Source organism: Sus scrofa, chromosome 9 (assembly GCF_054392235.1).
Source record: "Sus scrofa isolate SSC_HxYL_T2T_F1_AM1 chromosome 9, Sscrofa_HxYL_maternal_Yorkshire_Landrace_v2.0, whole genome shotgun sequence".
In the NCBI taxonomy this organism is placed as follows: Eukaryota; Metazoa; Chordata; class Mammalia; order Artiodactyla; family Suidae; genus Sus; species Sus scrofa.
The window spans coordinates 126,975,049-126,997,552 of NC_139391.1; the positions used below are offsets into that span (position 1 = coordinate 126,975,049).

The window sequence follows — 22,504 nt, forward strand, 5'->3', positions numbered from 1 at the left end:
CCCCCCTAGTGAGCAGATGCCTACACACAATTATACTAGGCTAGCCAGGTGGGGACAATGCAAGGACCACAGAAGAGAAAAAAAAAAGATGCCTCAAGGTGATCTGAGGTTACCTGTGGATAGGGTAGGCTGCTGTAACTTTCAAGTATTTTCCTCAAGCTCCATTGCCTTCATCTCTTCTACCACTTACACCTGAATTCTTGGGAGATTACTAGTTTCTCCTGAGCCAGCCTAGAATCTGGAGGTGGAGGCAAGGAGTTCTTTGAACAAACATGTGCTTGGCATGAGAAATACTCTAGGCCTTTCCATGGGGCAGACCAAGAAATACACGGATCCCAGGTGAGTTAAGAATTTAGTGTCTTTCAAAGTAACTTCGTGCTGGTGGGGGTGGACCCTGGGTTGTTTTATTTTCACTGCAGCCTATGGTCTATGTCACTGAAGTAAGGCTACTTTGATATAAAACCAGTAATATGTGGAGTCTTGGGTCGAACTTACCTGGCGTCATATTTCTACCTTATTCCTGAAAGTATTCTTCAGGAATTGGCACCTAAGGCGGCGGTCTGACCCTCAGTTCAGTCCTGTGTCTCTGTAATTCCTTCACTGTGCCCTCTATTGCTTCCCTCTTCTCTCTCTCTTTTTTTTTTTTTTTTTTTTTTTGTCTTTTTGCTTTTTTTTCTAGAACCGCACCTGCGGCATATGGAGGTTCCCAGGCTAGGGGTCTAATCGGAGCTGTAGCCGCCAGCCTGCGCCAGAGCCACAGCCACTCAGGATCCGAGCTGCGCCTTTGACCGACACCACAGCTCACGGCAACGCCGGATCCTTAACCCACTGAGCAAGGCCAGGGATTGAACCCGCAACCTCATGGTTCCTAGTCGGATTCATTAACCACTGCGCCACAATGGGAACTCCTGCTTCCCTCTTCTCTTTAGAGAGGTCATGCTGTGGTCCACCAAGGGACAGTGGAATGTACCAGTGACAGAATTCTACAGATAAAGGCCAATCTGCAGTTGTCACTGTAACCTTCAGTGTTTGGGACCCAGGGGGCCAGTGCCTTGTCTCCCAAGGCCTGACATCACTAGGCCCAGCCAGAACAGAACTTCTATTGCCTTACTTAGGCCTTTCTGGAGTTTTAATCTTGTAATGCTAATGAAAGCTTTATCCAATTTATGACATCCTACTAATAAAAATGTTGGCATGTATGGCTCTTTCTTATCCTCTTGGCTGGTGGTAAAATAGTCTGTGATGTTAGTTGGGACTGATTTTGACTCAAGGGTTTCTTAGCCAGAGGTAAATTGTTTCTTTATATCTATCCTGGTGGCTATCTGAATTTTATAAGTTTAAATGTTCTCCTGTCAAAGAAAATAACCCAGATAGAAAGTGTGACCTTTGTGTCTAGGGAGACAGAGAATGGTGTCCGAGTGGGATTACTTAATAGAAAAATAAAATCCTCTTCTCTTACTTGTATATTGCTTTAAGCCACATTTTGGACACCTAATACCAAAAACATTTCAGAGCTTAGTGGTAGGCATTTGAAATTCCCAAATGGAGCAACACCCAACAGTTAACTAGTAAATACTATTGTAAAGGATTCTAACATGAGAAGCAACAAAAATTCAGTTTCAGGCTCTGCCTTCTGAAACATAGCAAGGTAAAACAGATTAGGATGAAAAAAATAGAGCCATATTCATTTAAGATATGCAGACAGAAATGGCCAGGAATTAGCACAAAGCATAGGCAACACCATTCGGTGTATAGAGTGACCAACTGTTTTGGTTTGCCAGGGACTGTCCCAGCTATTAGCACCCAGGATCCCCACATCCAGGAAACCCCTCCATCCCAGGCAAACTGGATCATTTGGTCACCTTAAAGCAGGCCAGGTCACAGATCACAGGCATGGCCAAAATAAAGAGACAACCCAGACATTTTTTTGGTTGATGCCTATTATTTGTCTCAATATCTTTGTGTCTTAGTAAAAGAAGGGTTAAAATCTGCAACTTCCCACTCAGAATTGTGATGAGAAATTGCCTCAATTCATTGCTAGGCAATTTGCAAATGTGAAATGCTATAAAATGATAAATAATAGCTTGGCGGTGCTTTTCAGGCAGCTAGTAGACCTTACCTGGCCGATGCCAAAGTCTTGCTGTGTAACTATTAGAGCTTTCCCTATGGAGAAAATCTACCCCATTGTGAGTAATTTTACATTTCTTTCATTCCTGCTAATGCTAGGCCACCTCTCAGGACAATACAGGGCAACCTTGGCTCCGATTTTGTTTAACCCAGCTGGATGCAGCCAAATTATGGGCTTCTCTTCGGGTGGAGCATATTTTTGTGGGCTGTGGGAGACCTGTAATTCTTTTTTTTTTTTTTAATGCAAAACCATTTATAGCTTTGGGTGATGTAAAATCCACAGGGTGCCTACAACAGTGTCACGTAACCAAAGGGCTTCCCACATGATCCCTCTGGGACACAGCGGAGCCAGAGCCTCACCCAAGTCTCCATCCACCCACTCTCCACATCCCCTGCTCCCATCTGCCCTCAGGCTGGGTGGCAGCCTGCAGAGCCTTCTATTTCTTTTTCTGCTTGTGGTTCAGAGGTTTCAATTATCGGCCAGGTTTTCTTTTCATCGAGAGAGCTATTGTTTGATGCAGTGCATTCATCCATCCATAAGCACCTCCAATCAGTCTGATGTGCTAGCTTCAGAACCATGGCAACAGCGTAGTTGTGTGCATGAATCCCAGAGGAAAAGGCAAAACCTCACTTTTAGGCTCAGCTCTGGCTCAGATGCCGCAGGCCGATGGATCGATCTCACAGGACTTCTGTTTCCTCATCTGTTAAATGAGAGGGTTAGATTAAATGAGCTGTAAAGCCCTTTTCACTTCTAAAATTCTATAACTCAATACAGGAACCCTAACTGGTAGGGACCATGGGAAAGAGAGAGAAGACATAAAGAGGTGTAGACAAGGACCAGCTCTTCGAGAGGAAACCAGGGCCCTGAAGAGGAAGGGCAAGATCCCACCAGGGCAAGATCCTTAATCAAAGGGCTAACCTATGACTTTAGGACAGAAATAGCTGCTATTCCATCCTAAGGAGTTTGCTGGGCTCTGGCATAATTGGAGTTCTCTCCCATCACCACCTTAAGCTTTTGGTAAAAGTGCTACCCAGCAGCTCTCCCTTGGGAGTGATGGAGAGAAAAGATTACCGTAAAGTCAGAAAAGATACCATTGAAAAGCTGGTTCTAGGGAAGAAACCGCAGAAACCCATTAAACTGAAATCCATGACAAATAGCTCATTTTCTCAACAGAACGACTGCACTTCTAAAGAGCTCAATGGGAAATCCTGAATTTAGCAAACAGCTCTTCAAACGCAAGTTCTTGGGAAATATTACACAGGGCAGAGCTGTACGGAGATGAAGCAAGGAAGTAGAAATTATCCCTGTTGACTGGACTGGTCTTTCCTCTGGGCTCTGCAGCTCTTCTTTTTTTTTTAAAGAGATCCGAGAATTCTATTTTACTGGGATCTGATAATGCCTATGACTCTAAAAGATCATATTAATAGAATCAGGCTCCAGAGGAAGATCATTTACCATCAGAACACTTTAGTTCCTGATATAACTGGTGGGTCTCAATTATTGCTACTCCCTTTACCCTACTTAACTTCTAGGGCATAGTCCACAAAGGAAAATAACAATATATTGCCTATTCTAGATTTTTTTCATCCTGAGGTCCCCAGAATCCCAAGGGGTATGCGGTTGTGCTAAAGACCTGAGAGTTAATTTCACCATGTTAAAAAGTGTATTGACAAGTATGTATTTCCCTGAGTCTGCTCCATCCCTGAATGCAGCTACTGTCATACTCACTACTTAAGAAGATGTATTAAATGATGACTGTCCAAGAATTTACTCAGGTTCAATCTCTGTTTATTGTTTCATGCTATGACTGGCTCCCTTTATAATCCTGACTCTATAATCCCTCTAGATACAGAGCACTGATATTTTGTATTTGGTTTCTAGAATTTTTAAAAATGTTTTATCGTGGAAAAATTTTTATATGTATATAGATGTATAGATAGAGACAGAGACAAGGAGAAGGAGACAGAAGCAGAGAGAGGAAATAGAATAATCATCCCCATGCACCCATCACTGACCTTTCATATTATCAGCTGATGCCCAACTGCATTGAATGCCCAGAGGAAATCATTTTAAACACTCTCCTCCATCATACAATGAAATTCTTTTCGGTAAAACTTATGACATGAAACATATACTGAGTATCACAGAATTGCAGACAGTGAAAATGTTCTTTTATTGAACTTCATGTATAATCATTCCAGTTAAAAAGAGAAAATGAAATTAAAACTAGTACTAAAAGAGAAAAAGGCATACTATTTATTCAATAGTGTTTATTCAGCCTAGCGGTTTGAACTTTGATCTAGTCTGAGATAATAATATTTGATGTACATAATTGTCCAATAACTAATAAGTGAATATCGATAAGACTGCAATGTTTACAAAAGGTTGAACTAGAGTTTCTGTTTGGCAAACTAGATGTTTGAACATTTTGACTGCCTTCATTCAATTCCCCCTCCTGTCACCTCTCCCCTCTGGTAATCAGAACTCTGATCTCTTTTTCTATGAGCTTTGTTTTTTATTTGTTGGTTTACAGTCTGTACATAAGTGAGACCTACAGTATTTGTCTTTCTTTATGTGACTTATTTCGCTTTGCATAATCCAGGTCCATCCATGTTGTCACAAATGGCAGGATTTCCTTTTTATGGCTAAATAATACTCCATTGTATAGATTAAAAATTTGTTTCTTTTAAGACATTATTGAAATCTTCAAGAAGCAGCCACAGTATCTAAAATCCCACCTGATGTCTTTTTACAAAGTACTCTAAATCTCTAGCCACACTAGGCATATTGTCTGCGTCCCATGAGACAATGGGAAACAATTTAATCAGTTGTTTTGCTACCTTCTGAAAGGGTAGCCATCTTTCCCCTGGAGAAAGAGGCGGCCCTACCAAACTCAACTCAGCTGGTCCACATTTCAAGACCTGCTATTTTAAATCCTCCACAGGCATTTACCAGGACGCCAAGCAGAAAAGAGCTGAACTCAGAGGAGTTTTGCTAATAGCTGACACATGAAGAAAAGCAATTAAGAACCATGATAACAGACTAAAACAGGCGGGTAGGATAGAACAAAACAGATGGATACCTCAGGAAGCCTAAAAATTCAGTCCTTCTTCAAGTCAATACTCTTTAGATATTTGTTCAGGTTTTTTTTTTGTTTGTTTGTGTGTGTGTTTTTGGCCATATACACAGCATGCAGAAGTTCCAGGGCCAGGGACTGAAACCGTGAAGCTGGGACCAGAGACACAGCAGTGACAACACTGGCTCCCTAACTCATTGCACCACTAGGGAACTCCTGTTCAATATGTATTTATTGGACAGGAATATTTTAAAATTTCCATTTTAGATACTGTCTCATTTGGTAGGAATACGACCAAATTATACATCCTCAAGTTATATAAAAATTCTCTTGCGGACATCTGCATTAACTTACACCATATAGCCAAAGTATTCCATTGATGTTTTATTACTTATTAATTAGTGCCCTGGGCATCTACCCAGCTGGCACACTCCTTAATTCAGATTTTGATCAGGATAAAGGAATACATAATTAAGAGCTCAGGGTTGAGAGAGTATGGTAAAGCCTGATGGACTGTGGTTGCCTTTTTTTTTTTTTAGGGCCGCACCCCCAGCATTTGGAAATTCCTAGACTGGGGTCGAATCAGAGCTGCAGCGGCTGGCCTACTCCACAGCCACAGCAATGGAGGATCTCAGCCGTGTCTGTGACCTACAACACAGCTCATGGCAACACCAGATCCTTAACCCACTGAGCGAGGCCAGGAATCAAACCCATGTCCTCATGGATCCTAGTCAGGTTCATTACAGCTGAGCCATGATAGGGACTCCCTAGAGTTGCCTTGTTTCTTGTTTCTGTTGTTTTTCATTGCCTTTTGTTGTTGTCTTAACTATGCGCTCTCTTTTTTTTAATGACTATATCCTTTAAGTTCCAAAGCAGCCAGTTACATGACCATTCTTAGGTAGACAGACAATTCTGCAAACTAATGTTAGTTGCTTTTTAAAATTTCTTCTGGGGGGCTTTTCAATATATGCAATAGTAATTTAGCGTTTGGTTCCTCCAGAATTAACTTGATATACTCTCTGTCAGTTCCCCTATCTGAGCCAATTCACAGACCCATAGCCCCCTGTGTGAAAGGCAGATTGGGTCATTTTGGAGAAAAGACACTACAATAGTGCCACGAAAATATACTGCAGGGAGTTTCCGTTGTGGCTTATTGGAAATGAATCTGACTAGTATCCATGAGGACACAGGTTTGATCCCTCGCCTTGCTCAGTGGGTTAAGGATCTGGCATTGCAGTGAGCTGTGGTGTAGGCCAGCAGCTGTCGCTCTGATTCAACCCCTAGCCTGGGAATCTCCATATGCCATGGGTGCAGCCCTAAAAAGACTGTAGATCAGATCTTCCTACAAGCCTTCCGTAAAGTGTCTATATTCATCTACAGGGAAAAGGGGACGCCCCATGCTTTTATGGAATTACTAGACACTGACTGAATATGAATTCCACAATCCATGTTCACTTGGAACCTAAGAATGTGGTCTTATTTGAACACAGCATCTTTGCAGATATAATAATAAGGATAACACCGGACTAGGGTGGGGCCTAAATCCAATGAAAATGCCCCAGTGAGAGACAGGAGACATGGGAAGAAGGCCACGTGAGGATGGAGGCAGAGACTGGAGTGATGCAGCCCCAAGCCAGGGGATGCATGGAGCAATAGGAGCCACCAGGAGCTGGAAGAGGCGAGAAAGCATCCTCTTCTAGAGCCTTTGGAAGGAGAGCAACCCTGTCAACACCTCAATTTCAGCTTGGGTTTCCAGAACTATGAGAGAATACATTTCTGTCCTTTAAAGCCCCCAAGTCTGTGGTAATTTGTTCTGGTTATTCTAAGGAACGAACACAGGTTGCAGCTCCCCGTTATGGCGCAGGGGAAATGAACCCAACTAGTATCCATGAAGAAGCAGGTTCGATCCCTGGCCCTACTCAGTGGGTTAAGGATCTGACATTGCTGTGGCTGTGGTGTAGGCCGGCAGCTGTAGCTCCAATTTGACCCCTAGCCTGGGAATTTCCATATTGTGTGGTTATTTCCCAAGTTCCTGAATGCGTAATTGGAACAGACATGCTAGGCCACTGGCAGAATCACCACATCGGCCTCCTGATCCCTGGAGTGACGGCTATTAGAGTAGGAAGAGCTAAGAAGAGCATCCTGGAGCATCCTCTCCCAGTGAGAATAGTAAACAAAAAATCAATACAGCATCCTTGGAAGAACTGTCAAGTTTACTGGCACCGTCAAAGACTTAGATCCCAAGGCAGTGATTTCTGTCTCGTCCTCCACTTTGCTCACCTGTTTGGACCATGGAGAAAGTAGATACATTTTGGAGAATAATTGTAGATTATCATAAATCAATCAGGTATTTTTTTGCAATTGTTTTTCCAATTTGGCATCTATATATCAAGCAAATCATCTCAGACCCTGACTCCTAATACACAGCTCTTGATCCTATGTTTTTTTTCCTCTGTCGGTGTTTTCTTTTTTCTCTGTTTCAATTTACTAGTCCTGTCAGCAGCAGTTTGCTTTCAAGTGGCAAGGATTTGCCTCAGGGTTACATCAACTTTCTTGCTTCCTGCAATAATCTAAGTTAAAGATAGTCATCTTAACATTCCATGTTTGTTAAGATGCTCCATTAATCGACGGCATGCTAATTAGTCCTGAGGAACAGAAAGTAGCAGGCATCACAAATTACCTTACACACATGCGTACTATGGAGGAGGAGACAAACATCATGAAAACACAGGGGCTTTCAGGGATTTTAGAAGCAATATGCATGTGATTCTGGTAGGCTGCCCATTTACAGCATAACCAAAGGCTGCCGGTTTTGAATTGCACCCAAGGCAAGAAAGGGGTCTACAAAGATCTTGGTCATGTGACCCAACGGTTCCAGCCATACTCAAAATATCAGTGGCAAATATGGATGCTTGCTTTAGGCAATTCTAAGAGAAGAGACACAATGCAGACTCCTGGGGACAAAACTGTGCTTACTTCTTCAGATACCAATTATTTTCAGGAAAGAGTTCCTAGCTTGTTATGGGGCCATGGTAGAGGTATTTGGGACATCAAGTGCAATACAAACAAAGCTGCCCATCATGACCTGGGTGGTATCTGGTCCAGCAATGTATAAATTGAGAGCATACTCAGCAGCAATCCATCATCAGGTGAAAATAATGTGTAAGAGATAGGACTCAGGTTCCTGAAGACACAAATAAATTGCATGATCAGAGCCTTAGACTCCCATAGCGCCTAGTCCTGTGGCATTACCTCCTCTTCCTCAGTACACACCTGTGACATCCCATGGAGAATCCATTATGATCAGACTGCCCGAGGCGGGGGAACTCAAATCTTCTTTACAAATGATTCCACACAGTATACCTATGTTGGTTCTACACAGTATATCTTCTGATTGGAAGTGAACTGCAGCCATTATAGCTCAAATCAGATGCATGTTAGACAAGAGTCAAGGGAAATCCTTCCAGTGGGAAAAATGAAGGAAGGAGATATTTGGTTAGTTATCTCCTCTTTCAGGACAAGAAAAACTGGCACAGATTCACAGACAGTGGATGGATGGTCAGAGAATTAGAAAGAACAGGAAGGGAAGATCAGGGACAGGAAGACTGGAAAATGTATAAGGCTGGACATCCTGAAATGGGCATAGATTGAGGATGTCTGTTTCCCTTGTGCATATCTAATGCAGAGAAGGCTATCAAAAAGTCAGGCTGATAAGCTGACACATTCTTGGATCTCAGTCAGACACTCCAGGGCTTAATGAATCCATGGCCAAAGTAGTCATGGCAACAGGGATAGAAGCTACTCATGGGCTCAACATTATGGACTTCCTCCCACCAAGGCTGAGATGTCTTCTGCCACCGTTGAGAACCTCATTTGGCAACAGTGAAGACCAATGCAGAGTTCCTTAGGGAGCACGCTGGCCACCTGGCAGCAGATTCACTGCACTGGACCTTATCCATTACGGAATAGGCAGAAAAGGAATAGAGAAAAATTGGTGAAATCAAGGTAAAAGACAAAGTGTTGTTTTGCATCGCAGCCAAAAAGAGAGAAGCACAGCTCTTTGTTCTGTCCCTTTGGATTCTGACCCACATTCCACACCTAGAAGTGTTACTCCAGCCAATATATCAAGAGACACCAATGGCTTCCCGTTTTTGAATAGGGCCCAGAGCAGGAAAGGGCTCTGCAGCAAGTCTAGGTCAGCTGCAGTCACAGTGCCACTACAGCCACCAGATTCATTAGATCTTATGTTGTTGGAGGTGGGTTTCCCTTGAGGCAGTGAGGAATTTATGATAAGCTCCAGAAAAAAATCTCAATGTAGATCTCTGAGATTCTGGAGTAAGTTCATGCCAGCCATGTGAGCAAATTATAAATTACATGTCCTTTGAGAAGGAACTCTAGGTGTATAACTAGTTCCTGGTAGGAATGGAACACTTGACTCTGAGATATCAAGGGACCATGATTCTGGGACTGCAGATGAGCTAGATTCTGTCACATTCACCAGGTCAGGTCATAAAGTCAGAATGGCCTAGCAAAGTCTACCATGAATTGACAATGGTACATCTGGGATTGAACCCAAGTAAGACTTTAAGGCCTAAGGCAGCTGCATAACTAAGTGGCCTAGGGCCTCATGTCACCTGCTCAATCATTGCATTGGGTTTTTCCTATGAGGGGGCTCAGATGACCAGCTGAAAGACCTGCCAGAGCTTGGTTTATGAATGGGTCAGTTTGGACTGTGGATATTTCAAGGAGTAGCCTTGAAAGATAGTGAAAGGGGAAATCTTCCCAATGGGTGGTTCCATGAGCAGTATACCTGGTCATCCAGTTCATATGGAAGAGGAAGTAGCCCAGATGGGAATATATGCAGCTTCCCAGGCAGTGCTGTCTGGTCAAGAGCCTAGAAAGAGAAAAACTTAAATGATCAGAGACAAGGAGGTCTGTAGCAAAGGCACGTGGATAAATGCAAAGTATGCAGATTTTTGCCCCACACATTAATGTCCACACCAGCACAAACTTGAGAGTGAGTGCCTCTCTGAATTTTGCACCCAAAGGCACCTCTCTTGGCTCACCCTAACCCCCACCTTGCTCAAAACTCGCTATACTCTATTGTTGAAGATTAAACTTAAAGGTGTCTAGATACAAACTCAACAGGTGGAATGTAACAGAACATATAGCCTTTTCTTTTCTTTTCTTTTCTTTTGTCTTTTTGCCATTTCTTGGGCCACTCCCGCGGCATATGGAGGTTCCCAGGCTAGGGGTTGAATCGGAGCTGTAGCCACTGGCCTACGCCAGAGCCACAGCAATGCGGGATCCGAGCTGTGTCTGTGACCCACACCACAGCTCATGGCAATGCCAGATCCCCAACCCACTGAGCAAGGGTAGGGATCGAACTCACAGCCTCATGGTTCCTAGTTGGATTCATTAACCACTGAGCCATGACAGGAACTCCATATAGCCATTTTTAAAATTGAAGTATAGTTAATTTACAATATTGTGTTGGCTTTGGGTGGACAGCAAAATGATTCAGTTTTATATATATATATTTTTTTCAGATTCTTTTCCATGATAGGTTATTATAAAATATTAGATATAGTTTCCTGTATTATACAGTAAATCCTAATTGTTTATTTTATATACAGTAGTGTGTGTCTGTTAATCCCATACTCCTAATTTCCACCTTCCCCTACTCCCTTTGATAACCGTAAGTTTGTTTTCTATGTCTGTGAGCCTGTTTCTGTTTTGTAGAGAAATTCATCTATATCGTTTTTTAGATTCCACATATAAGTGATGTCATATGATATTTGCCTTTGTGTAACTTACTTCATTTAGTATAATATTCTCTAGGTTCATCCATATTGCTACAAATGGCATGGTTTCATATTTTATGACTGAGTAGTATTCCAGTGTGTATGTGTGTGTGTGTGTGTGTCTTCTTTCTCCACTCATCAGTTGACAGACATTTAGTTTGCTCCCATGTCTTGGCTCTTGTAAAAAGTGCTGTACAGCCACACAGACCTTGTTCTTCATATGGATGCTTAGATGGTCACTGGCAATGTTTTTCATGGAAATGACATATGAAGAGGCTTTCATTCTACCCCAAAGTGAACAAATGGACCCTGAGTGAAAGGGTGCTATTTTCTAAAGAGAAGTTTGGCCCAAACGCAAGTCATAAAGTCATAAAGTTTCCCGCTACTGACATGTAGGATTATAGAATGTATACTAGGTTATTATCCAGTTCCATGGGTTATTATTCAGATTTAAATTTCCTAAGTGGAATCAACAGCCAGTGGAAAGCATAACTGCTTATAAAAGTGTCTTGATGCACCCATTTTGAGAATTTCTTAGATGATATTCTTGGTAAGATCAAGATTAGATCATCTTGAGTTTGACATTTATGATAAAAAGTTCTGAACATGTGCTTCTTGATTTAACAAAATTTGGCATTTGTGACAATGAGGCAACACTGTAAGACTTAATTCTTCCTTCCATCTCCAGTAGATGGGAACTTACAGGAACATGTACTCATTGCCTCTGTTGCTATGTGGAACCACGTGTCTGGCCTCACAGGTAGAGATAAGACTAGGTACAAAGACCTCTCATGTGAAAAGTGGGAGGAGAAAGATTAAGTTGCTAGGTTGCCCTGGCAAGGATACTTACCAAGCAAACCATCAATGTGTCAACCCAAACAAAAGAGACTTGAAGAATGCCTGAGCCTTTGGCCATCACAGGAAAGCGAAATAGTAGTAATAATAGCGAACACTTACTGAGTTCTTACTATGTGCCAAGGACATTGCTAAGTACTTTCCATGATCTATCTCCTTTAACCTGGATGGTAGCCATATAAGAAGGCACATTATTATTATTAATATTACTATTATTGTAAGAAAAGTAAAGCTCAGAGAGGTTGAGCAAGAATTACCAAGAATTCCTAAGTGCAGACTTGGAATCACATGCTATTGTGTTTCCTTCAGCTGAAGGAGCAAAACAAAAAAACATAAGGGCAGCCAGGCTAGAAGTGAAAGAGATCAAAAGAATGGCTGGAGGTAAAGAGAGGAAGTGGGGGAGTTGGGGGGGGCGGGGGCTCAGGAAATGAAACTCACAAGCACTGGACATGTAAGAGCCATGGGTATCTTCCCCAGGCGGGAGAAGTTCCCCGGGCAGCCCTGTGCCAGGCAGGAGCTAAGGGAGAGTCTAAAGTGATTTGAGGCCATAGAACCAGTGTTATTGAAGATCCAGAGTGCTCATGGACCAGGGTGGCATTACCGTATTGCTCATATGAGATATTCCTTCTAGGGTGTCTCAATAACAAAAGAACACTAGAAGTTACATGTAGAGCTACATACTGGGCATTTGAATTTTTGGCTGCACATCAGAGTCCCTACAAAAAATAAAGAAACGTTTCTTCTCTGGCTCAACAACTACTTCACTCATTTTATTTTACAGTTCTGCATGGTTGATATACATCAGAAATGACTTTAAATAACCTATGCCTTATGCTGGCAAAGTTAACATGGAGAAGGTTCGGCTCACTAAGTGTTCAGTAGCATTTACTTATTTTATAAGACATTGTAACTTTGCCCTCCAACAAGTTAGAGTAGGATCTCTCCTTATGTAATAGTCAAGCTCTTTTTTAAGTGTATAAATTAAAGTGTTTGGTAAATTAAATTACACTCAATTTAACTCATCGGTTCTTTAGGAATATTAAAGAACATGACACTTAGTTTTTTTTAAGTTTTCCTATTATAAGTCTTCTTAGGGTAGGGGGAAATCTCGATTGGCCTTTCTATTTTCAGTTCCACGGTGGGGGTTTGAGTCACTATGTTCTAGCCCCAATGAATTAGCGATAAGAGGAAAAGGCACCAAAAGGTTATCAGGAAGCCAGGTTATCTGGTATAATTGCTCTGCTCTCCCCTGGCACCGCTCTGTCGTTGCTCTTGCCTGGGCATTCTTCTCATTTCCATCTGTCCTTTTTTTTCTTTTTTTTTTTCCCCCCCAGTATGCTGTTGGAATGGAAGCTCAGAAGGCATTTGCATGAGAGTTATTTGGAAAGGTCAAATTGAAACCACTGTGGTGACCAAGGGCTCAATGGCAGCCCAGCCACAGATATGGCAAGAAGTGGGGCCCAAACAGGGAGCATCTCTGTGACCACAGAGAATGGGGTGGGCACAAGAGACCAAGCATTCACTGTCAGGACGATCCAGCCAGGGTAGCAGGTGGTGTTGCAGGAGGTGGGCGGAGTACACAGCAGGGACTTTGCGAACTGGAGATCCACAGAGATCCAGACAGGAGACAGCTCTCAGCATCGGGCTGTCTGGCAGCTCGGAGCAGGGCTTTGCACGGGCCAGGCCGTATGGAGTAGCTGCGTACTCTGCCTGGCCGGGGTTCGTCTGGGAGGACCTTCCCTGTCATCGTCCAACCTGGCCTGTGAGAAGCTGTGGATGCCCCAGTGGCTCAGGGGAGGATGAGCCAGTTGAACAGCAAGTGGGTACAGTCATAACAATTGAAGTGATTTTTAAAAATATACCCACTGTGGCTCAGTGGGTGAAGAACCCAACCTAGTGTCCATGAGGATGTGGGTTCAATCCCTGGCCTCGTTGATGGGTTAAGGATTCGGCATTGCCACAACTGAAGGATAGGGTGCAGATGCGACTTGGGGCCCACGTTGCTGTGGCTGTGGCATAAGCTGGCAGCTGCAGCTCTGATTCCACCTCTAGCCCGGGAACTTCTACTTAGATGACAGGTAGGGAATAGGTTATCTAGGGTCTCAGGTATAATGTCCTGAGGGATCCCATGAGACCAAAGAGAGTGGAGAGTATGTCCCTTAAGCCTCTAATAGCTTTCAGAGTGCTCCAACTCAAGGATCCGTAAAGCCCTAGGTCAAGCAGAGGGACAGGAGGACGGAGGGGCAAGTCTGATAAACTGGAGAATAAAGTCTGGTGGTCAAAGCAAGGAGGCAATCCTGAGGCTAATATCAGGCACTACTTAACAAAGCTAAGGCGCTCTGGGAATACGTGCTACTCAGTAATGGATGGAGTGTATACACAGGGAGGCAGGCTGATTCTTCAGAGCTGCCTAAGGTGTGACGTATGATCGGGCCTCTAGAGTTAGAGGGACACAGACAGAGGGACGGAATGGAACAAACACCAGTTTAGTGCTCAGTGTTTTCATCTGGTTAAAGCCTAATTTCCGAGTTCCAAAGGCGAAACCGAGAACGCGTCCTTTCTCCTCCAAACAAGTGGACCATTACAGGCAGATAAAGGCACCAGTTGAACGTAAAGGCAAAAGCAGCTTTATGGCTTACCTGCCTTAGTCTCCAGGTCTGGTGGGCAGGTCAGAGGAGTTCCCCAGCCCAGGGGGGACCTCAGGTTTGCAGCCCTTGGCCCTCCTGGGACGGTCCAGAGCATGCTGGTGGCAGAGATGGAGTTTGCCCTCCTAGCTTCCTAGAGGCCTCCAGACAGCCTGGGTCCACCTCCCCCAGCCAGAGAAGGGCATCTGTGAATCAGAAAGGCCCAATAGATTTAACAGCAGCTGCCTGGATGGGGTTCATGTTCTGTTACCCTAGGCTTTCAGAAAGAAAAGCAGGGACCATCTCCTTTATGGACTAACCTACTAAAATCCTCACCTTCCTGAACACAACCAGGCATTCTTAGCCTGGGTCACCAAGCAGAGGATGCCCACAACATTTATCATTCAACTTGGCACTTCTGAGATCGAAAGGGGGCCTATTATTTGTGTCGGCAAAAATAGGTATAAACTTGGACATATCTGGCAATTGGAGACCTACAATTGCCCAACTCATACACAGTAACCCATATCTTTTCAGTTTTACTATAAAAAGCTAGTCATGCTCTTAAATTCAAACACAGCCTTGAGCCTAAAGTAGATGTGCCAGAGAAAATACGATACTCTGTTCAATTTGAATTTCAGATAAACACTTTTTTAGTATAAAGATGTCCCAAATATTGCATGGTGCATACTTGCACTGAAAAAAATTATTCATTGTTTATTTGAAATTGAATCTGAATTCCTGTATTTTAAGTTGTGACTGGCAACTGGCAGCACTAGTCTAAAGTTAAACCACTATATTATATGTTAATTCCATCCCAGCACTTAGTATGCAAAGCTTTTAGTCTTGAACTGATTTAGGACATAGTTTGGTGGCCCAAAAGAGAAAGCGGAGGGGACAGCGCCAAGGAACCCAGTCACCTGAGCTACTGAAATTAGCTTCCTTCAATTTCTCTGGACTAGGAAGAGGCTAAGCCTAGGTCACAGTGCCCAGGGTGAGCTAGGCCAGGAGGCGAGAGTACTCCCCTGTGGGACAAGCAGTTAAATGGATAAGCACAGTCTTCCTGTTTTCTGTTCACTTTTGCTGGATCAAGCATGTATTGGAATCACCTGGGGAGCTTTTCCAACCCACTGAGGTTAGGGCCCCACTTCCAACCAATTAAATCGCTACCTCTAGGTCTGTGGCCAGCCATCCATGGAGCGCAAGGGCTCCCCAGGTGATCTTAATGTTCGAATTGAGCCCCACTGTCCTAACCCCTCATTCTGATCCCAGTAGCCTAGGCTCTGCTTACTTGACTTCTCTCCTTGGAATACCCTCCCTGTCGTACTGGCTATTTCAGAGTCCAGGACATGAGCCATGTCCATGTCGGAACGGTGGCATAGATGAGGTTCCCCAGAAGGGTTCCTGGTCCACACAGGACCTTGCCTCCCACCCGTTCCTCCTTACCGCTCACCTTTTGTCTCTTCAGCTTTGGCATGCTCTGTCTCCTGTTTTTCTCCTCCAACACATCAATTCCCAGTTTACAATTAATCTCGTCTCAAGTTCGTCCGATGGCTGACCCCTCTGGCTTGAACCAAGGACCTCCTCCAGACAAATGTTCCTGCAGCCCATGATGCTGGCACTGGATGCCTTTCAGGGCTAACCTCTTCCTGGTTTCTGCCCCCAGAGGGCGAAGCCCAAGACTTGAGCCATAGAAGAAATCCAGATTTTGCATTTCCAGATCAGGAATCAGTAGGTCCTTTAACAGTGGTGTGTTAAGTGTCGATTTCCTTCCAAAAAGCTTACAAGATAAATAGTGGTGTGATTTACAAATGGTAGCAAGAAGGGCCTGGCAATGGCACACTGCCCACGCAGCATTGAAAATCGACTCTCTTGCACTCTTTGGAATTTGACCCAGTGAACTCAGATGAGCTTTGGGCAACGGCCAACTCAGAGTCCAGAGCAAGCTATAACAAGAGCTTTTGATTTTTTTTTTTTTTTTTTTTTTTTTTTTAATGGCACTCACAGCCTATGGAGGTTCCCAGGCTAGGGTGAAATCAGAGCTACATCTGCAACCTACACCACAGCTCATGGCAAGGCCGGATCCCCGACTTGCTGAGCGAGGCCAGGGATCGAACTTGTGTCCTCATAGATACCAGTCAGATTCGTTTCCACTGTCCCACAATGGGAACTCCAGCAAGAGTTTTTGTATGAATCATTCACCGAGTCCCTACCATGTGCCAGACACTATGCTATAAGCTGAGAGGCCACTGGTGAATAAAGCAGATATGGTCTATGGAGCCTATGAATCTTACCACCCATCTGGTCACAGATAATTGAAAATAAGACGAAAACAGAAGAATCTGGGATGGAAATACTGGTACAGAATGAGAATGGACGCAGAAGGGCCAGAACATACAGATTTTTTTAAATGCAGCATTTCACCCAGCAAACAATCAACCACCCTGACCTTCTCGGAGGCACAAGGCCACTCACTCAAATTCGTTCATCAAACAATAGGCTGCTGCAAATGGAGCTATTTCTTCAACCCAGCTGTTTACACAGCAGCTACAAGTCTGTTTAGAAAGAATCCCCGCCATTCACAACTGTCAATCGACCAGATGCTAGGAGCATTTGTCTCTCACCGCCAGGGTTTCAGTTAAGAGGAGGGAGCAGGTTTGAATGTCTGCAGCTCCTGGAACATCACACGGCTCCGTCTGTGCCCAGAGGCTGCTGCTCCTCCCCCCAGTTCCCCTCTCAGAACAGTAATGATTTTTAGAGGCATAATAAGGAGGGTTTGCACTGAATTATTAAACAAGGGGCGTTGAAGATGTGTTTTCTTTGACCTCCTTACCTCCCGCTTTTACCAGTCAGTGTTCTCTGCCACGGAGGCAAAGCTTTTTAAAACACTAAAGCCGATTGTGTTTTTCCTTTTTATAGTCTTTTCCAAACTTATTTAAAACGCGTGCGTTAAAAAAAAGCCATTTCTCATTTGATAAACTTTAAAACATGCATGCCCTGCTTTCATTTTTCTGAAATTCAACATAAGTACCAGGGGGAAGAAAAGCCCTAGAACAAAGCAGGGCTTTGTTTTCAAACCAGACCTACCACCGGCCCCTCTGAGATGCGGGTGGGCTGGCACGTGGGAGTCGGAACACCCGCCCCCCACCTCCAGTTCCTGGGACTCATTGTTCTACATGGTAATATTAGCATTTACCATCTTCATGTGAGGGTAGCATCCCTTAGCATTTTCAGTTGTAAACATTTTCTCTGCGACTTCACTAGGAGCTGTGACAAGAAAATAATGAGTCGGGCTTTTAAACAAATAAACTAGAATGTATACAATCAAATGAGCAGTGCGCCTTTGAAACGGCCACTTCGGAGATCCCCACATGTTTCTGGGGCTAAAATGCCCCTAGAAAAAAAGTGTAGAGCAGTCCTCTAGGTACAGGGCAGAGTAAAAAGCACGAGCATTGTTTGGAGACAGGTAACCTGGGTACAAATCAAGTTCAGCCACTTTTTAACTGTGCAACCTTGACCTAGGTGCTTCATCTCCTGCTGAGCCTCAGTTTTCTCACTGGTATGCAAGACAAACACCAGGTACAATGTATATAGGTTATCCGCATATGCCAGGTAACCCAGTAAGTCTTTAGTAATATCATAATTACCACGAATGACATGTTCTTTTGAATTACATAGAAGATCTTCGAGAGTGATGGGGGAGGGGGGGATGCCAAGTCTTTTCAAGTCAAACGAGGAGAGTAAAAGTGGATAACAAATGGCTAGAAATTCTAGTTTGGGTGGGGAAAAAAAATAATTGTTGCTATAGTCACAAGCCTGAAATTTTATGTGGCTCATGAAGGGACTCTGAAGTCAGCTCCAGGAGTTATTTCCAAAATGTTCTGAAAGACCACACTCTCCTTAGAACTCTGCCTGGGCTCCCTGGGTGGTCCCGTTGAAGTGGGTACAAATCCTTTGAATGTTTAACCAGGTTGTATGGTGTTAAAGAAATTCTCTTCACTTTATAGACACACCGCAGATCTGGACTCTGGAAAAAAAAAAAAAAGGCTTAATTTTTGCAAAATCTGCCATGTCATTTCCTCTATGTCCTGACATATGTCTTCCTTTTTTAAACTGCCATGTGGAGTAACCAGAGTCCCCCCCACCCCTTTTAAATATCCTCCCTTTAATTACTGATCCTTTGTAAGTGAAAAGGAAAATGAAACTCAGTTCCTGCTACCAAAAGCTATGTCTTCTTTCCACAATTTCAGGAGGCTTTCAGGTTTCCGTTTTCCTTGTCTCACCCCAGATGCCTGGCATACGCGATAGCAACAAAAACAAAATCTGTTGCATTTGTGGAAAGTTATTAATGCTTAAGCAGCCCAGGGATTGAGATAGCTAGACAGCCACACACACACACACACACACACACACACACACACACACACACACACACACACACGCTTTTGTGTTTTTAAATCCAGAGAGCAAAGACCAAAATTGTGCCCAAAGAACTTTGTCTGGAATAGTCACCCAAGTGCATTCTAATTCACTAATATCCCTCGGCGTGCGCTCGACCGCCACCCAGTTTCTGTTTCCCGGTAGGAAAACCACTTTATATGTTAGACAATGATATTACACAATAGAACTATAAATCCAGTGTTTGTCTAGAATATAAATGCACTGCCGAGCTCCACCCTTCCTCCCATTAACAGCATCAGAAAGGCAGTAAGTAAGGGCAAAATCATCTGTTAGTGACTCTGAGTGGATTTGAAAATTGCTCCCCCCCCAGGGTCTTCTAGGGTTTTAAAATATGAAGGTGTTCATCCAACTGAAAACATTTTATGTCTATAAGCAATTTAAAACTCAGCGTGTCTGGCAATTCACATTTTTTAAAGGATGAGAAAAAGGCAGCACTAATGTGACTATGTAGGCTGCGCAGGGGAATTTCTGGACTCTTCACTGTCATCTTGAAGTCTTTAGGATGGAAGCACTTCAGGATGTTGGGTTTAGACCTCATTGATTTCTGGGACTTGAGGATGTCTCTCGTAATAACACAAATGTACGATTACAAATGAAGGTGTTTTGAGCTCAAGGGAAGATATATCTTTAACAGAGACAATTCTAACTCTCTAATAAAGTCACATTATGCCTCTTTTCTTTTTCCTTTCTTTTTTTTTTTTTTTTTGGCTTTTTAGGGCCGCACCCATGGCATAAGGAGGTTCCCAGGCTAGAGGTCCAATCGGAGCTATAGCCACTGGTCTACACCACAGCCACAGCAACGCCAGATCCAAGCTGCATCTGCAATCTACAACACAGCTCACGGCAACACCAGATCGTTAACCCACTGAGCAAGGCCAGGGATCAAACCCACAACCTCATGGTTCCTAGTCAGATTCGTTTCCGCTGCACCACGACGGGAACTCCTGTGCCTCTTTTCTTTAGAAGGTTCTACCTGACCTCCCCCTTCCCGAGGGCTGACGAGATTCATCATCTATAACCAGTGTGGTTGGCAGCAACAGGGCTATGAGGATTTAATTGGCATGGTCAGGAGACTGGTTACAGGTGAATGGAGTAAATAAGTAAGCATATTGAGGATAATTAGGAGCCAAGTGTCTCACTGTTGGACAGATCTATATTTGGGTTACTAATACAGAAAGGAAGAAGGCTGGAATAAACTCTGTAGTCCTAGATTGGAATGGAAGGTATCTGTGTGAGCTCCAGTTTTTTGTATAAATAAATTAGATTTATGTGCATTTCGCTTGTGTATGTGTTTATAGATATATCCTTACATAGACACACATACACACAAGCATACTGCTATACCTGTCTATTTATCTCCCATCTTTCTGTCTGTGTAATTTCCTAGCTCTATCTGCAGAGTGTCTAGAAGTAAAACATTCAGGTAGCAACAACCATCCTTAGTTATCTACACCTCAACTTCTAAATAGCACTCTCCATTAAAAGGAACCATCACTCCTTCAAGAAATGACTGATTCCAAGTGGAGGCGGGGGCTAAAAATTGATATTCCTAATGACAACCACATCCTCATCCCTAGAACCTCTGCAAGTTACCTTATTCAGAAAAAGGATCTTTGTAGGCATGACTAAGTTTCTCTCAAGAGGAGGAGATTATCAGGTACTAACTGGGTGGGCCCTACATGCCATGACAAGTGTCTTTGTAAGAGAGAGGCAAAAAGAGATTACAGGCAGCAGAGGAGGAGCCCACATGACCGCAGAGGCAGTGATCAGAGTGATAGGGCCACGAGCCAAGGAATGCTGGCAGCCATCAGAAGTTGGAAGAGGCAATGGCTGCATTCTCCCCCAGAGCCTCCAGAAGGAGCTGAAGCTGCTGACAACTAGATTTCAGCCCAGTGATGCTGAGCTCAGACTTCTGGCCTCCAAACTTGTGAGAGAATATGTTTCTGTTGTTTGAAGGAGCAAAGTCTGTGATAATTTGTTGCAGCAGCCACAGAAGCTAACACACAGGGCTAGGACACTGGGTGTACAGGATGAAACTGGAACATCTCATTGTGCCAGAAAGGGAGGCAATCTCAGGAAGGATGAGGCTGTATCAAAAGAACTCAGCTCGAAGGGTCTCCCATTAGCCACATGGAGGACAATCAAGAATCAAAATCAATGAAAAACGAATATATTACAACCTGTTAGAAATAAAGTAGGAATCCATGAGTCAAAAATGATATACAGAAAGAAAAGAGAAAACTCTACCTTGTAATACAATACCAACTAATAAATATGGAAAGAATGATGAAATTAGAAAATAATCAGTAAATAATTGATTCAGGCCAGAATCATCAATGGATGCTAAAACTACTGGATGAAGATGTGATGAGAGGCAGAGTATTTACATCTTCTCATGGTATCTCCCAATAAAATACTCATTCATAAGAATAAGATGCTTATTGATTAACTCGACTCTAAAGAACCAGCTTAACTAAGTGACCATCTTTTATCTAATTTTATTTTATTTTTTTGTCTTTTTGCCATTTCTTGGGCCGCTCCCATGGCATATGGAGGTTCCTAGGGTAGGGGTCAAATCGGAGCTGTAGCCACTGGCCTACGCCAGAGCCACAGCAATGCAGGATCCAAGCCCTGTCTGCAACCTACACCACAGCTCACGGCAATGCCAGATCCCCAACCCACTGAGCAAGGGCAGGGATCAAACCCGAGACCTCATGGTTCCTAGTTGGATTCATTAACCACTGAGCCACGATGGGAACTCCTAAGTGGCCAAATTTGATGGCACAAATTTGATGGGACAAACTGACATCACATAACCCTGATGTGAGCCACTGAGAAGATCCAAGTTGTTACCCTGGGGTGGCCCTGCCAAACATGTAGGAGCTAAAGCTAATCATGAAGAAAGAGCAGGCAAACCCAAACTAAAGAATATTCCACAGAATAACTGGCTATATTCTTCACGAATGTCAAAGACATAAAGGACAAGGAAAGGTTTAGGAATTATTGCACATTAAAGAAGACAAAAAGTGTGATAATGAAGTACAATGCCTCATCCTGGATTGGCATCTAGAGCCCTAAGGGACATTATTGGGACAGATGGTAAAATTTGATGTTATTTATGGACTTGATGGTAACACTGTCCCAGTCTTTGTACTGTAGTTCTATTGGAGAATGTTCCTTGTTTTTAGAAACTGCATATTAAAGTATTGAGAGATAATACTCAATCTTATCTCTGTGGGGCACTCTGTCAGCAATTTTCTCTTAAATGTTTGGAAAAAAGTTTACAAATATGCAGAAAGAACAAAGACAAGTGTGGCAAAATGCATAGGGGAGTTTGTAGTATTCTTGCAACATGTTTGTAAAGTTGAATTTATATCTAAACAAAATAAAGGCCATTATTCTTCCAGGCAATCTTAACACTTCCATTCAAAACATCGTTATGGAATGCCTACAGCATTATTCAGAAAAGTGAAAGGGCATTAGAGGGAAAGCCGGGAGACCTGGTTCTGCCACTGTGTCACATTGTGCAGGTAACTGAACCTCTCTGAACCTCTGT

General features: G+C 43.3%; 1 long non-coding RNA gene across 1 annotated transcript; it reads right to left on the bottom strand.

Moving 5' to 3' along the window:
• Nucleotides 1-5,985: 5,985 nt before the first annotated feature.
• Nucleotides 5,986-17,192, bottom strand: LOC106507880 (uncharacterized). The gene is made up of 4 exons (XR_014816411.1): nucleotides 15,941-17,192; nucleotides 14,503-14,693; nucleotides 10,015-10,098; nucleotides 5,986-9,154 (listed from the first exon to the last, which is right to left on the bottom strand). It is a non-coding gene; the product is annotated as an uncharacterized LOC106507880 (long non-coding RNA).
• Between the last annotated feature and the right edge of the window lie 5,312 nt (nucleotides 17,193-22,504).